The sequence below is a fragment of the Schistocerca americana genome, chromosome 7, assembly GCF_021461395.2.
Source record: "Schistocerca americana isolate TAMUIC-IGC-003095 chromosome 7, iqSchAmer2.1, whole genome shotgun sequence".
Lineage (NCBI taxonomy): Eukaryota > Metazoa > Arthropoda > Insecta > Orthoptera > Acrididae > Schistocerca > Schistocerca americana.
The window spans coordinates 576152823-576169379 of record NC_060125.1 but is presented as its reverse complement, the minus strand read 5'-3'; positions in this window follow the sequence as shown (position 1 = coordinate 576169379).

Sequence of the window (16557 nt, the reverse complement as noted above, 5' to 3'; positions counted from 1 at the left end):
ATCTCATCTGCTAAAGTTTCCAGCCACAAAGGTTCTACATCGGGTAGTTTTTCTCTGAATACATTTTATATTGAATGAATCGTACTCGGAACATGAGCGACGCTGGTATCTTTGATACAGTTTTGTATTGGATCTACGCCCGCAACTCAACATGTAAACTGCAGTGATGGAGTCGTCAGTACGCTGCTTAACGTATATTCTAGTGATGGAGTTCTCTTTTATGTGTTCCATATACCGCTGAGAATTTAATTCCTTAACATAATTACTTACAGTGGGCTTAAATGTAGCTACCGCTTTTGAATACTCAGAAAGCTGACAGTTCTCTGGTGAATGATCCAAGATTTCGTTGAAGCATTGATTTCTTAGCTACCTTTTCGAATGCTATCATCAGTTTCTATAAGATTTCCATTGTCATGAGGTGGTATCAGAAATTATAGTTTTTCGTCTTCTACAAATTCCTATTTATACCAAGAGGCATCTGAAATTTCCAGAAACTAATGGTGCAAAATTACCTGCCAACATTGAATTCTTGGTTGCGGAACTGTTTTAATTGGGCAGGGATCAGATTCTTTGGACCTTAATATGCTTCACTTAGCTATTCTATAGACATTTGGAGATACTAAATATATATTAATTCTCGATGCACCTTTACTGAGGTGTGGAATCAGTGCTGGAAAACCATCTACAGGATAATCAAATTAAGATGGTGTATTACGTTCGTCAAGTGACTACTGTCAGCATTATCTTTGTTATTTCCTCAAGAAATATGATACAGTTAAGGTCACCATAAATTAATGACGGGGACTGTATTCGTGTCACCATTTCTAACAAATGTCTGCAGTCACCTGTAATCTTGGCGTCGAGGGGTTTTCATAGCGCATTATCGTGAAATAGCCTTTTGGGGGTCACTAAATCAGAAAATGTCACTTACTCGTCGGAAATATTAAAATTTATTTTTATCTCTTCAGTAAAGTTCTGCGAGTCGAGTCGTGGAATTTCAGGTTTGAACGTGGTAGGGAAGCTAGAAAATCTGAAACGGGAGATGCTAATGCTCAATCTAGATAGACCGTGGGCCAGTGAAGTGAAATGGAAAGAGAACAAAGATTTCTGTACAGAATAGAAAATGGTATAAAGGCAGTAAAATAGCCCATCAACAGGAAGGTAGAGTATAGAGTGAATTACTGTGGACAGTTCAGTGATAGGTTTGTTCTCATCAGAATCCAGAGCAAACATCCAGCAACACCAACAGTTCAGATATACGTGCCTAAAACCCAAGCAGAAGATGAAGACATAGAGAAAGTATACGAGGAAATAGGATGGGTAATTCAGTACATAAAATCTGAAAAGCTCAGTCTAGATATAGTGTGTGTCGTGAAATCAAATGGAAAGAAAACAAAGATTTGTGGACAGATGACTATAGATCAGAAAATGGTGTGAAAATCTGAAGTCATATATGGTTGGAATGCGGTTGAGAAAAAAGGTGTAGAAGAAACGGTTGTGGGAGAATATAGGCTTGGTAGTAGGAATGAGAGAGAAGAAAGACTCATTGGGTTCCGGAACAAATTACAGCTTCTACCATCAAATAGAGTATTCTGTTCAAGAATGTCAAGAGGAAGAAGTTTACATGGAAGATACAGTAAGATCTGTTAGAGTACGGCATGGCCAGGCAGAGATTCCGAAATCAGATATTGGGTTCTGAAGTGTACCCAGGAGTAGATACAGACTGAGATCTGAATTCGGTAATGAGGAAGCGTAGGCTGAAGATTAAGAGAATAGTCAAGAAGTATCATTGCGCAAAGAAGTGGGATACGGAATGAGGGAATACGCTTGAAGTTTTCCGAGCCTATACATTTGAATAGCTCTTAAGAAGTTAAGTTGAAGACGAATGGACATCTCTAAAAAGGGCAATCACAGAAGGTAGAGAGAAAAACCATTAGTTCAAGGAAGGTAAATGGAAGAAACCATGGGTAACAGGAAAAACAGTTGATCGACGGAAGAAGAAAGTACAAAAGCGTTAAGGGAAATTCGGGAATACAGAAATAGAAGACACTTAGGAATGAAATAAATAGAAGCGCTTGGAAGCTACGGCCATATGGCTGAATGAAAAATGCGAAGAAATCGAAATAGAAATGATTTTCGACAAAAATGGAGAACACCCTTAGGTGAAATTAAAAGCAACGCTGGCAACATTACGGGTGCGTCTAAATTCCACAGTCAATTGTTGACAGAGTGGATGGATGGAAAGAACACATTAATGACTCCTATGAGTGGAAGAGCTGTTTGAAGTCGCGATAGAATAAGAAATAAGAGTCGACAGAGAAGACATGGGGTATTCAGCACTAGAATCAGAATTTAATAGGGGTTTAAAAGACTAAATACCACATACGGCAACATTGGTAGACAACATTCCATCAGAATTTCTAAAATCGTCGGCCAAAGTGGCATCAAAGCGGCTGTCCACGTTGGTATGTAGAATGTAGAGTCCAGCCATATACCATGAGACTTTCACAGTAGCACCATCCTTGCAGTTCCAAAGATAGCAAGAGCCGAAAAGTGAGAGAATTATTGCGTAGTCAGATTAACAGCTCATCTGTCAGTGTTGCTGACAAGAATAGTATTCAGAAGTATGGAAAAGGAAACGGAGGATGTCTTACAGGATGATCAGTTTGGATTCAGGAATGGTAAAGGCACAAAAGATGCAGTTCTGAAATGGCAGATGACAATGGAAGCGAGTCTGAGGAAAAATCAAGACACGTTCATTTGTCCACCTGCAAGGATAGATCAATAATAAGCAGTACATAGAGGAACCAAGAGAGAATACTAACACTGAAATAGCAAGAATGAAGTGCTCGGATTAAACAGGGTGTAAGACAGAGTTGTAGTCCTTCGCCCCTACTGGTCAATCTATAAATTAAAGAAACACGGACGGAAATGAAACAAAGATTTAAGAGCGACATTAAAATTCCAGGTAAAAGTGTATCAATGATTCGACTCGCTGATGACATTGCTATCCTCAGCGAAAGTGAAGAAGGATTACAGTTTGCGATATTTGGAATGAACAGTTTAATGAGTACAGAACATTAATTCAGAATAAATCCAAGAAAGACGACAGTGATGAGAAATAACAGAAATGAGATCAACGTGAAACTTAACATCAGAATTGGCGATCATGGATTACACGAAGTAAAGGAATAGTCTACCTAGGCAGCAAAATAGCCCACGATGGACGGAACAAGGAAAACATAAAGTGGAGACAAGGATTGGCAAAAAGCGCATTCCTGGCCAAGAGAAGTCTACTAGTATCAAATAGAGCCCCTAATTTGAAGAAGGAATTTCTCAGAATGTACTTCTGAAGCACAGAGTTGTATGGTAGTGAAACATAGATTGTGGGCAAACTGAAACGGAAGTGAACATAAGTATTTGAGATGTGGCGCTACAGTGGAAAGCTGGGTGGACTGATAAGGTAAGAAATGAACTTCTCCGTACAATCGTCGAGGAAAGCAAACAGCAGCAGACTGCTGTTCATCCTGCCCGCCAGATCATTTATATCAAATAATAACGGTCCTATTACACTTTTTTGGGGTACTCCTGACGATAATCTTCTCTGTCACGAACACTCTTTGTTGAGGGCAACATATTGGGTTCCATTACTTACGAAGTCTTCCAGCCAATTACCGTCTGGAAACCTATTTCGTGCGCTCGTACCTTCATTAGCTGTCTGCAGTGCGACAGCGTGTCAAATACATTTCGGAAATCTAGGAATGTGGAATGTGCTTGTTGCCCTACTTCCGTAGCTTGCAGGATCCTCCACGGTATTTTCACAGTGGAGCTGACCGCTGCTCACTGGTCATGAAATGTAATCGAAACTGGGCGTAACTCGTTACAAGAACTAAGATGTTAGTGTTTAATGCATGGTGAAGTAAAAAAGACGATCTAAAATTCGAAGAAAAGTTCCTTAAGCTGTTGCATCCAAACTGGAAGGAATTTGCTGAAATGTAAGATGAACAGAGGTCTTCAAGTGACATTAGTTCATCGAGATTATCGAAGAAGAATTGTTCACACAAAATACTTTGAGAAGACGGTATAGGGTCATGTGAGAGAAAAATTAACGAATCTTCCTCGTAGAACGTCCACTTCGAAGATTACAGTGTGTAGAGTTTCCGAGGAGCAACCATTACATATCTATCGTCACGAGAATGTGCAAGCAATGAGGCCAAATGATTCTGAACCCAAATTTCTGTTGTTACAATTTACCGTCCCACACAGTCCTGGAGAGTCCTGGAGTCCTGAACTTCCTACAATTTGTACTGTGCACAGATGAGGCCTCATTCAGCGACGACGGTGTTTTCGACTGCAGCAACTGCGTCTAAACAGACACATGACGCTTTAGATACACACCCATGGTAATGACACTGTGGAGGACACCGTTCGTGTAAAATATAAAAATCCAGCTGTTGCTGAAATTCACTTCAAATCCATACACAACGCTCGTCTCAGATAATCAGCAGCGAATTTTTGCCAACTTTTCAGTCGTAATTCTACAGCATCTAAGCACCAGGACAGATCCTGCTTGTTTGACATATTCGTATTACCTGGTTCAGGTATGTTGCAACAGTTTCTGGCGACTATACATTTTGATGAACAGCAGCGGTTGTTGTTTCAAATTTTTGCTGCATCCTCCAACACACAAAACCTTCATGAGTACCTGAACAGGCCGGCCGGGGTGGCCGTGCGGTTCTAGCGCTACAGTCTGGAACCACGTGACCGCTACGGTCGCAGGTTCGAATCCTGCCTTGGGCAAGGATGTGTGTAATGTCCTTAGGTTAATTAGGTTTCAGTAGTTCTAAGTTCTAGGGGACTGATGACCTCAGAAGTTAAGTCCCATAGTGCTCAGAGCCAGTACCTGAACAACTGATACACTCGTTGTTTCGGCTGGGAAGCACTACTTCTGGGGTTATGGGGCTAACGCCAGCTGTTGCTATCGAGTTAGTCAAAGGTGGGCCTCCAAATATGTCACTGCTGAAGAATACATGTCAGAACATAATATCCAGTGGTTTCCAATGTATGCCGACGATCCTAATACCGATCGACAGCAACTTCATAGGAATGGAAAACTCGATGTCATTGAGATGTAGCGTTGCGAGACAACTTTGAGGATCCTGGATAATATCACAAATGCAATTCAAGAAAGGCTTCTGTAGCACATTACATCAATCCCCTTATATTGCATTATCTGAAGTTGTTACACAGTAGATCGAGAAGCAACACAGCGAAATCACTTCCCGTCAATGGTTGTAGCACACGAACAACCCACAGCGCGTGCACTGCGATAACAGTGGGAGCGTATCCACTGGCCGTGACTCGCCCCTGAAGGACCTTGACGTGGGCTGGCGTGTGGCTGCACGCATCACCGCCGGCAACGATGTTCCCACGGCAAATAGCACCGGATGTGCTTTCGTAGACCAGACGACAGAAGCTTGTGGGTGTCATAAGTTGTTTAGTGGCCATCTTAGAAATACTTCAGTACGCAGGAAAATGCACTGAGGGCAAAGTTGTCATCTGAAACGACCCCCGAGCAGCAGTCATTGTCCTGGAAAAAACATATTACGCTGCGAAAGAAGAACCCATTCGTTTGTTAAATTATGCAGCAAGACACTAGGGTGCAAAAACAACAAGAAAGGTAACACTAATCTGGGCCAAAGGCTACGGTGGCATCCGCGGCAATGAACAGGCCGATCAACTGGCTAAACAAGGCCTACTTACTGGAAGGCCAGGTCATCGACAACGCTCACGAACACAGCGTCTTAATAAGACGGTGAAAAGTAGTTGGGATGAGGAGTGAATCAGACGAACTAACGACAGGGGGAAACGTTACACAGCTGTACACCCTGTGAACCCGTCAAAGCATTGGTATGTGAAGCAAACAGTGTCAAGAGGGTTTTATGCAACCACTGCCCGAATGAGAAGACAGTGCACTGCCTATTACTGATCGACAGCTCTTTTTGTAATTATGCAGAAAAAAAGACCCGGACGTCCCGGAAAGACAGGCAGGCTAGATGGGATACTAAATCAACTGGGTGGTGTGGGGTACAACGGCCCCCATGTGTTGCCACGCTTTTGGCAACAAAAGAAGTTCGGGTCAATAAACTTACATGACTGGTAGTCAAAACATTATGACCGCTGCCCACCGGGAATTGGATTCCCCCTGGTGGTGTTGCTGGTGCGTGACGAGGTCACAAAAGTGTGTAAGCGGAGCTGACGCGGACGGAGGATCACCCTAGCGAAGATATGGACTCAGATAAGAAATTTTGACAACGGGTAGATTGCTATTACGCAGAGCCTGTGAACGAGCAACTTTAAGACGGACAAGCTAGTCGAACGCTCACGTGCTACTGTCGTGAGCATCTACGGAAGAAAGTAAAAGGACAGTGAAACTACCACTGGGCGCTAAATGGTTGGACGTCCACGCATCTTTGCAGAACGCGGGGTTCGGAGGCTTGTCTGCTCTGCAAAGTAGCATAGCTGGTGATCTGTGGCAAGTCTGTCGAAAGAGCACAGTGCTGGTCCACGCACAGGTGTTTCGGAGCACACCGCTAATCGTACATTGTTGAACATGGAGTCCGGCAGCAGGTCAACCCCACGTGGTCACATGTTGACCCAGCGACATCGTCACTTGCAATGGGCACGTGACCATCGGAATTTGACAGTCGATCAATGGAAGCGTGTCAGCTCTTCAGGTTAATGACATTTTTGCTACACTAGGTCTATGGTCTTCTGTACAAACGCCATTATCGAGGTGAACGGCAGCTCTGAACGTGCAGCGCCCCACGGACGCAAGCTTTTGCAAGCGGTATTTTGCTATAGGAGACATTCTCCTGCGTTAGCATGGGTCTTTTGGCAGTAATCGAAAACACTCTGACAACTGCAAAATACCTGGAATCTTTCGTGCTTGATGTCTTCCCCTACGGCGACTTTACATTTCAACAGTATAATTGCCCGTATCCGGGAACCAGAACCGTGCTACAGTGGTTTGAGGAGCATTATGCTGAACGCACATTCATGTCTGGGAGACCAGATTCTCTTGATGTAAATCCTATGTAACACATTTGGGTCGCTATAGGGCACCATCACCGAGTACGCAAATGAGCAGCCCGTTATTTACGCGAATTACATGAACTGTGTGGAGACATCTTATGCCACAAACCTACCAATAAAGTACTGTATCCGTGGTACTCAGAATCAGACGTGTATTTCGTTCCAAAGACGGACAAACAAGCCATTAAACAGGTGGTCGTAATGTTTTGGCTGTACATGGCTATCAAGGATTTTGGAGTGTCCATATAATTAGCCACTTCCGAATCTGGATCCTACGAGTAGGGCAGGGAGGTGGAGGGGGCCATAGGCGAGAGCGGACACTATGAGCGGGCAGGGCTGAAGCGAAGAATTGCATCGCCTGGAGGGCAAGCACCAATTACCCAATACATCGGGTTACTAATCAGACACATAAAGTGAGATGTATTTGTACAAAGTATTCAGTTAAAATATTAGCCCTTTAGTTGTAACTGATTTTAAATTAAATTTTTCACACAAATAAGTAGAGAGTATACATATAAATTTTGTAAAATTTATACTTCTTTTGTTATAACTGCATTGAAATTTGTCCATAAATAATAATCAAGATCGACGGTTGTTACTGGTGTGTTTAAGCTATGGTTCGCTGTATAGTCATGACACCAAAAGTCAACATAAATAAATAGAAGAAAGAAGGCTCAACCGGAACAGGGGAATCATGTGTCTTCTGCAAACAGGGAACTGGTAGACATCGGAAGGGGCAGATGCGACCACAACCAGCTCCACAGTGGCCAAGGAAGCTGATAGTGTGCTCACGGAGCAAGGAAGTATGACGCACATTGTGGAATGTGGCAGCAAGAACTTTTGTGACTACTGTTTACAGTCTGTTTTAGTTATTCTAATGCGACACACAGAAGGAATGATGTTATAGGACAATAATAGTTGTAGATATTGTTACATGTGGCAGTAAAACCTGCGCAGGATACGGATGCCGATGCGCAGTGACCAGATTTCATCCAAAGCTCTGGGCGAGATCATTCCTTTAATTGGAAGGGGAGGCGGAAATCCTTTGACGGCTTTCGGTCGGTCGGTGACCTGCTGCGACGTGAACATCTAGACACACGCCCTGCAGTCTTCCTCAAACGATTTTACGCAAACTATTTTGCAAAAGAATTCATTTCTGCGTAACTTATAGCTTTATATGTCAGCTTCAGGATGATGTGCTCACCATTTCGTTAATTGTCACCGTTATCGTTATACGTGCACTTAAGTAAAACACTGCGTGAAGGTTGGAAAACTTTGCGATGAAAATTGGGCTCGCTATGGTTTTGCATTTGGTGGATATTACATATTATGTTGCTGCATATGAAATTTAACTAACATAATCAAATTTTCTTTAGACTTGGTGGAGGTCTCTACCGCCTCCAATATCGAGAAATCTGATCTAATGTAATATCCGCAATTGCGATCACAAAAATGGTTCAAATGGCTCTGAGCACTATGGGACTTAACATCTGCGGTCATCAGTCCCCTAGAACTTAGAACTACTTAAACCTAACTAACCTAAGGACATCACACACATCCATGCCCGAGGCAGGATTCGAACCTGCGACCGTAGCAATGCGATCACACGCGCCGGCGATAACGCCAGAATGAAGTATTTGCAAGATTCCTCATATGTCACAAATAGTTTGAGATATGTAAATGAGGTTTTGGCACGTGATAGCACGCAAAGATGAGAGTAGTTTACGAAACGGTTACTACGCAAAACTTTATTATCTACATTGTTAATCCACTAATTACAATATTTTTCGAGACAGAATGTAATTTTTAAGGGCCTTCACTAGCTCGTGAGTAGGGAAATACTGTGGAGTTTGGAACAGCGTAAGTCAAGACATTAAAAGTTTATTTTTGCGCCGAGGATGTGCTTTGTAGAAGCCATTGAAGTTATTTATTTTCGCTTTCTTATTTAATGAACCATTATTTCAGAATTCTGGCGCAATTGCATCTGTACGACACGTAAGTGAAGAGACGTTGTGCCAACTCAACTGTGTTTTTGGCCAAAAGACACTAATTTTTACGTGGCAACAGGAGAAAAGTAGTTTTTACTCGAAATTCGCCGCTCGTGATGCTTCTCTGTAAGTTACGAATGGTTAACGGGACAAGCGAAAAAAAAAATTAATTACTTTCATTGGATTTTGAGTGGAATTCTTTCAGATATTATCCAAAGCAGCAGTGAGAGTAGACCTTTTTGAATGGTCATCACGCAAGTGTGGTTGTGGACAGGCTAATAAGGAAAGAAGTAGGGCTAAATGCATTCTTGTACTGAAACATATCTATCACCAAAAAATAACACTTACGATAGTAAAACGTGAGACTGTTGTGTACAACATAATGTTTGATATACTGTGAAATTTATATTTGAAAACGCGCGTTGACATACATTTTATAAGGATTTGAATTTTTAATTTCCATTGTTTCTGTACTGTACCCTTTCTCGTAAACTAATCAAGCAATAAGCCTTTAATTTCACAGTTTACATCCGCATAAGAGGCTAATAAAACTTGTGGAACAAATTTTGATTAAGGTCATAGTTTCTTACAAATTAGTTTTTCAGTTTTAACCCAGGACTGCTGTACTTTACTCAAATTTTAAAGGAGAACTTTTCTCAGAGAAAAGATAACAGAAAATTGTGGTACAGTATTATTCAGTAAGAATTATGCCAAATTTAAGTATGTTAGCTTTTGTAGTACCTGAGAAAAGGTACGACATAAAAGTTTTCTGGGTTTGTTACCGCCTCATTAGACCCAGAAGAAGGCCGCTGCAATCGTGGCCGAAACGTTGGTTTTTATATAGCAGCAGTAGTTTTCACATTATGACGTGGTACCAAACCCAGAAAACTTTTATGTCGACTGACTCTGGCCGCGGATGCCTACGTAATTATATGAGGAAAGGTACTTTATAGGTCAAAAAAGTCAGTTTATGGCAATTAGCATTTAAATTTTATATTTGAGTTTTTGAGAATATTGCTATAGCTCTAGTGACAAATATTTTCCATATCCATACCCTTCGTTCTCTTCCTCGCCTTCCTGGAATAATCTCTTTCCCTGCCTCCTTTGCCTAACTAATTTCTACATTTTTTTCTTTTGCTGCCTGAGCTTTGTCCAGTCGAGCTTTATCGATGCTTCTGAGTATCTTCAGTGAGAAAGCACCTGGAAGGAAGCCTTGTCTGTGCAGACTCTTAATCCTACCTACAGTTTCACTACCGAACGCCAGACAGGCATCACATGTAGCTATTTCCACAACAATTGAGGACACAAATATTCTTTTTCAGGACGCATCCACATAAGATGATTTGTGTTCTGTGTTTTCCAATGTACACATTTTTTTTAGCATGTCAGTAATTGGCTAGGTACCTGAAACTTGGTTTTATAACATCTAAAACAGCAAGTGGCATACCATGTCAAACGCAGCATCATCAGTTCTTTCAATAATTTTCGTCTTAGATGAACTCAGTGACTTTGCCGAAACTGTTGTTCACACTTAAGAGCACCATTATTTAAATATCCTGTACCTTTTATAGTGAAATTCAACATGTCCTCGCTTTTTTTAATATGCCTCCGCTGTTACGACTCATTTTGATCAAAAACGATGTTGATATATCCAAAACTAAAAACTGAAATAAGCTTATTGGATGTACTACTCAAAATAAAATAAAATGTTGTAACCCATGGAGGCAAAAAAGAAGGGAAGTACCACTACAGCGTCACGCTGTACGTAGTTTTGACGGCAGAGTGGGCGGGTCCTGACGATATTTTAAGTAGCCCAAAACATTAACACACTACTGTTTACGAGTGCTTCTTGTTCATTATCTCTGTCGTGTGCGGGCAACAGTTGCTTTAAATATTAATAATTATAGAGCTTACCTGAATAACATAGCGTCACGAAGGCCATTTCGAACGTTTTTCTGTTTTGAAAGCGTGTTTGCTCTAGTAATACGACACAGCCACAGTGACGTCACGGGGACTGTGCAAACACCACTGTGAACTATGGGCGTACGAATGCGGTGCATGTTTCGGGCTAGTTAAGATGGCGGACATCGGCCTTTTAGTTTGTAACATAATGCCACAACACTTTTTTTTTTCTCACTTTCATGTTTTTAAACAAAGGAACAAACAAACACAATCTTTCTCAGAGTCTTCTACACACATCTACACATCGTTTCGTTTGTGCGAATGATCAACTGTTGCACATAAAAATTCTATTGTTGAGAAAATGTGAATCACAGGATAGAAGGAGGAGGTGTGGCAGGCGTAGACGCTCAAACTTTTTTAAAACAAATTTCTAGCCAGAATTCCATTGTGAAACTTTGCGATGTTATTCTTAAAGAATCGAACTAATAAATTACGCAATCGAAAAAATTGGAATTTTTTTGCAATTTTGCACTACATCTGCCCTTAATAATCGCAAAAAGCATGTGAGAGTAAGTTTCAGTTTAGAATAGCACTTTCCCTCCAGCTCTCCTCTCCTCTACAGCGCCTACCTGTAACGCCCACCGATACCGCTCTCCCAAGCCTGCAGTGGCAACCGCTCATCTGCCGGCCACATTATCGTGCGTACACTCTAGGTGCAGTCTTCAGTACTAGCTGTAATAGTTACGCTGTTTGCATCGGATGTAGTAAAGCATATCGTATTATTAGTTGTGGGCGGGTGCAGGAAAAAACAGCTGTTGATAGTAATAACTTGTTTAAGAATGAATCGAGCTTAATTTTAGTTGCAGATAACACGCTAGAATGAGAGAAGCAAATAAATTAAAACGTAAATAAAGGAAAGATAGCTCTTTCTGATTCCCACTCAATAACAATTCTTCCCTATGGGATTGTTATGGGAAGGTTCTATCTACATCATATCAGCCAAAACGAAATTCCCTCGTAGATGGTCACTGGTTTGCATTGTATCGTGAACAATATGGGTCGTTCAACAGAACGCGCGTGCAATTTTAGACCAACTGTGTATATTTTATCTTTTTATCATTCTATTTGTTTCTTCATAGTTTTGCGTCTGCAGTTCTGTACGTATGTCACACGGTGTCGCTCAAATTTCATCGATGAGAACTTCCCTCAGTTTTCAGTTAACGTGGGTAGGCAGCACCGAGGCGATCACGCTGAGCTACCGAGCCGGCAGCCAACTGATTCTGGTGGAGTGAGTCTGTTCTCGTCTCGGCTAGACTTAGAGTTGTTACGAGCAGCGGTAATCAGTATTTAATATGACGGTCATTTTGACGATAAGCAAATCAGCGAAAAGGTAAGGAAATGAATGGAATTTAATGAAACGTGTGGGTATTTTGTTAATGAGTTGCTAGCGAAGTAGTGTTGTAATTAAAAATGTACCAAAATTAGCAATAGTGTGTGAATAATAAGAAACGATGAAATGTTATACGAGGGCGTACTGAAAAGTTATGCACCCGAATTTTTTATGTGAAAATTCCAAAACGCTTTTTTAATGAAACGAACGTTATTAACACTCTACATTTGTGTTCTTCACGTCTATGTATTTATTTCTCCACGTAGTCGCCCTGCCGGTGGATACATTTCTCCCAACGACAGATCAGTTTGTTGATGGAGTCACAACATCACATCTACTTGCACCTCTTTATCACAATCAAGGCGAAGGCTTCGAAGGTGTTCTTTCAGTTTTGGGTTTTGGAAACAGATGAAAATCGACTGGTGCCCAGTTGGGGCAGTGTGAGGGATTATCGATGATAATGAACCCGAGAAGTCAGATTGTTTCAAGGTTGTGGCACTCGTCTGTGGTCTGATGTTTTCGTGCTGAAGAAGAGGTTACTCCATGTGTGAACGAACTCTTCAAATTCGAAACTCGGTAACAGCACATTGTTTCTCACGCACCGGTTTATTTAGGCTACATACCGTAATTTTACACGCTACAATTCGAAGCCCTCTTGTTTCCAGGAGCTGCAACTATGTAGACATGAAACATAAGGATGTAATTTGTTAATAACGCTTGTTTTACTTCAAAATCACTAACACTTTTCAGATAAAAAATTCGGAGGTATTACTTTTCAGCACGCCCTCGTGTGTTTCAAATTAATTTCAAGTGTTTAAATCAAAACGAGCAGAAAATTAGTACATCAGAATATACATGTTTGAAAAAACCTCTGAATGACGCTAACCACATTGAAATTGTATTTTAACCTTTAGTGTGCTGATAACCTCACTGTCAGCACTCTGCACCTCAGACACTATTGTAACGATAGTGAAGAGTGGCAACGCGAATATATGTTTGGGTTCAGATGCATATCAAAACATCAATTATTCAGCGTAATTTGCCCACTGCGAATATGGAACACACGACATCTTCCTGAAAAGACTGATCTAAATTAAATAATTGAAGTTCCAATAGCATTAAAGTCAAACAATGATGCGAGCAGTGAATACTTCAGTTTCGGACCACCAACAAAGTGGTGTTACCTGTATCAGCTTTGTGACAAACAATATATTTACCATAGTCAACAACAGTAAGAATCACACACATTGAAAAGACGTAATTCAGATATTAGAGAATTGGAAAATGAGAAAAAATTAATTAATGTTCCCGACTCCTTGTCAACCAAAGTTTAAATTCAATAATTTATTTGTCCATACACGAAAGGGTGTTAAATGGGAAGGTACCACACATGAAAAATGCAGTGTAATTCAACAAAATATTAAACCTGTTAAGGTTCTGTTGACTTAGGCCTTCACATAAATAAACGCACATATTTTAGAGAATAATTATTGAATTACATTTGATATCCATGACTAATCCATCATTTACACTTCTTTTAGAATCTGCAAATGGCATAGTATTAAATGACGTCGTTTGACGCATTCCTATATGTTATAAATCATAATTACCCAGAAGAATTCTATGTGGGCTACTGGAAGAAAGATCTATAGAAGTCTGTGTTCGTCTGGTTTGTATTACACACCATTAGATAAGTTCTTAATTTTATCATGATTGATAGGCAATGTTTCATTATCATATGCTCTTTCATTTCGCATTGCTCATGAGAGATTCATATGACACCCGTGCCTTAGTACCAAAGTCTGCTTTATGAAACCCCCTATGGGTTGAGAGGCAGTAGCTACGCCTTTAGTGACTTAGTTGTACATAAACTGCTAGAAACTAGCAAGGGTAAAATCTTGTTTTTGGTGTCTTAAAAATTCCCAATACTTAGATTATTCTGATAAGCACTATCGCTGGACAGTTTTGGCCACTATGTTCTGAAATTTAGTACCCCACATGATGTAACCAGGTGGGGCTTAAATTTACCGTTAATAGCAGCAGAACTGATGATTTCACAAATAACAGCTCTTTGTATCTACCTCTCTGTCTGAGTTTTCGCTTTACAAGACCAAATTCGCGGTGAGAATGAGGGATGACGGACTGGAAAACGATAAACAACTTAGTCAAATTTTACCCTCTCCGTGAGTGCTAGTAAGAATCTTATCATGCAATGTTTTGCCCACCACAAAGTCACTAAAAAGAAAAGTTCTGTGATATTTGTATAGGCATGCTCACTCTAATATCTCAACAGGTACGAACATGATTTTGTTTTGCATTTCTTCCGTTAGCCTTCTTGGTGCAAAGAGTGCTGTGATTATTTACTGCAAATGGTAAAAATGAAGTGCTGCGATTATTTACTGCAAATGGTAAAACAGAAAGCTGCCTATAATAATGCATCTACTGAATGGAAATGTATGTCAGCAGTAAGTTCTTCATCTAATCAATCGTGAGACCCATAAGGCTATCTTTGTTTTTACATAGCTGTTCAATATCTCGTAAACTACTGTAAAGCGTTTTAGCTTTTGTTTCACGTGTTTCTAATTCGGCAATTGCTACGTGTACTTTAAAGTAAGGCTCTTTAATTTAACTTTGATCTGTACAAGAAAACTTCAAGTATCGACACAAATCGAAACAATATTTGAACATCTTGAAATAGAATAAATATTTCATCTGTGCATATCGAATCTTTTTCTTGAAAAGACAATATATTTTTGTAATAACCGGTGCTAAATGAAGATGTGTAATTTTTCTTCAAGCGTAGTGAACAGCGCTTGCGGCAAAGGAACGTCTGTGCCCTTTAATTTGTCCCACAACTTTTGTTTGGGCTGCCTCCTGTTTTTTTGCTGGCCTCGTCTGTCCGTTGGCGATTTTCCAACCGATAACAAACGCTGTAGTCTTGTCACCCTCTTTTCAGTTACAGCGGACAACCGAAGAAACGCATGTTTACACACTTCTAGCCTGTGTTCTCCATTGATTAAATGACACTTGAAAGATAAACTTATTTGTTTATTTATGAAGTGACGTAAATCGGTGGACTTAACACGTTCCATAAATAAACGACAGAAGATCAAGCTTGTCTGTACCATTCTAAGCATCAGACGTATGTTTTTTCTTTACAGAACTATGCATCTATCGTCAAAGAAACAGTTTCCACCAATAGCTCATTTTCAGATAAAAAAACCGACTTACGTCCTTTCACAAATAAATAATCCCTGGGATGGATGTTTAGAAGTAATTTTTGTGTGGAGTCTCAATAGAAACTGAAGGGGGATTATTTCTAGTGTCCCAGCTCCCTGTCTCACTGTACAACAAAACATAAGGAAATTATAGAGTGCGCAGTAGGTTGTTGTGCGTTATTGTAATGAATGCATGTAGTCTGGAATGCGCATTTTACATTTCCTATGAGAGTACGTTTTCGGTATAAGACTGAGTTTTTTGAATTATTAAGAAAATAAATATTTATTGGGAATTATTAATTCGTTACCTCAAAGAACTAAGTATAAGTTAAATTAGCATGAGCATAATTTGGAACCTAAAAGTATGGGACACGACGGGTAAGTCGTCCATGGCCCGTAGAACTGCTATAGCTGTTGTAACAAATCTACCAATTCCGCTTTCACTTCTTCTACACTAAGAAAACTTATTCAATTCGAAAGTTTTTACTTCCTGGGGAAGAGGGAAGGCTTGTGGATGAAGATGTGCTTCAGAGCTAGCAACCGAAAGCGAAGGACTTCCTGCACGGGACGTTACACTGACAAGGGCGCCACGATTATAAAATTTTTGCTCTTTACGCTTTGTGTCCCTATGTGCGCAGCCTATTGCTATTAATTTGCGCACCTGATACATTAGGATCTTTATGTACTATAACGTGGACCAATTTGCCGTTCTGTTTCGTCTTAGTGGCTTCGCTACGCTGCAACATACTTACCTGAGCTATCACCTACATGTGTGCAACACATATCCTTGCATAAGAATAATGGTTTACTATGAAGGAAAGAAAACAGGCAGAAACTTGAAATGACAGGAATATACGCACATAAAAAAGCATGCCTGTACTCGTCGTTGGATACTATCCACAAGTTCATCAAGGAACTGTTGGTCCAGATTGTCCCACTCCTCAACGGTGATTCGGTGTAGAGC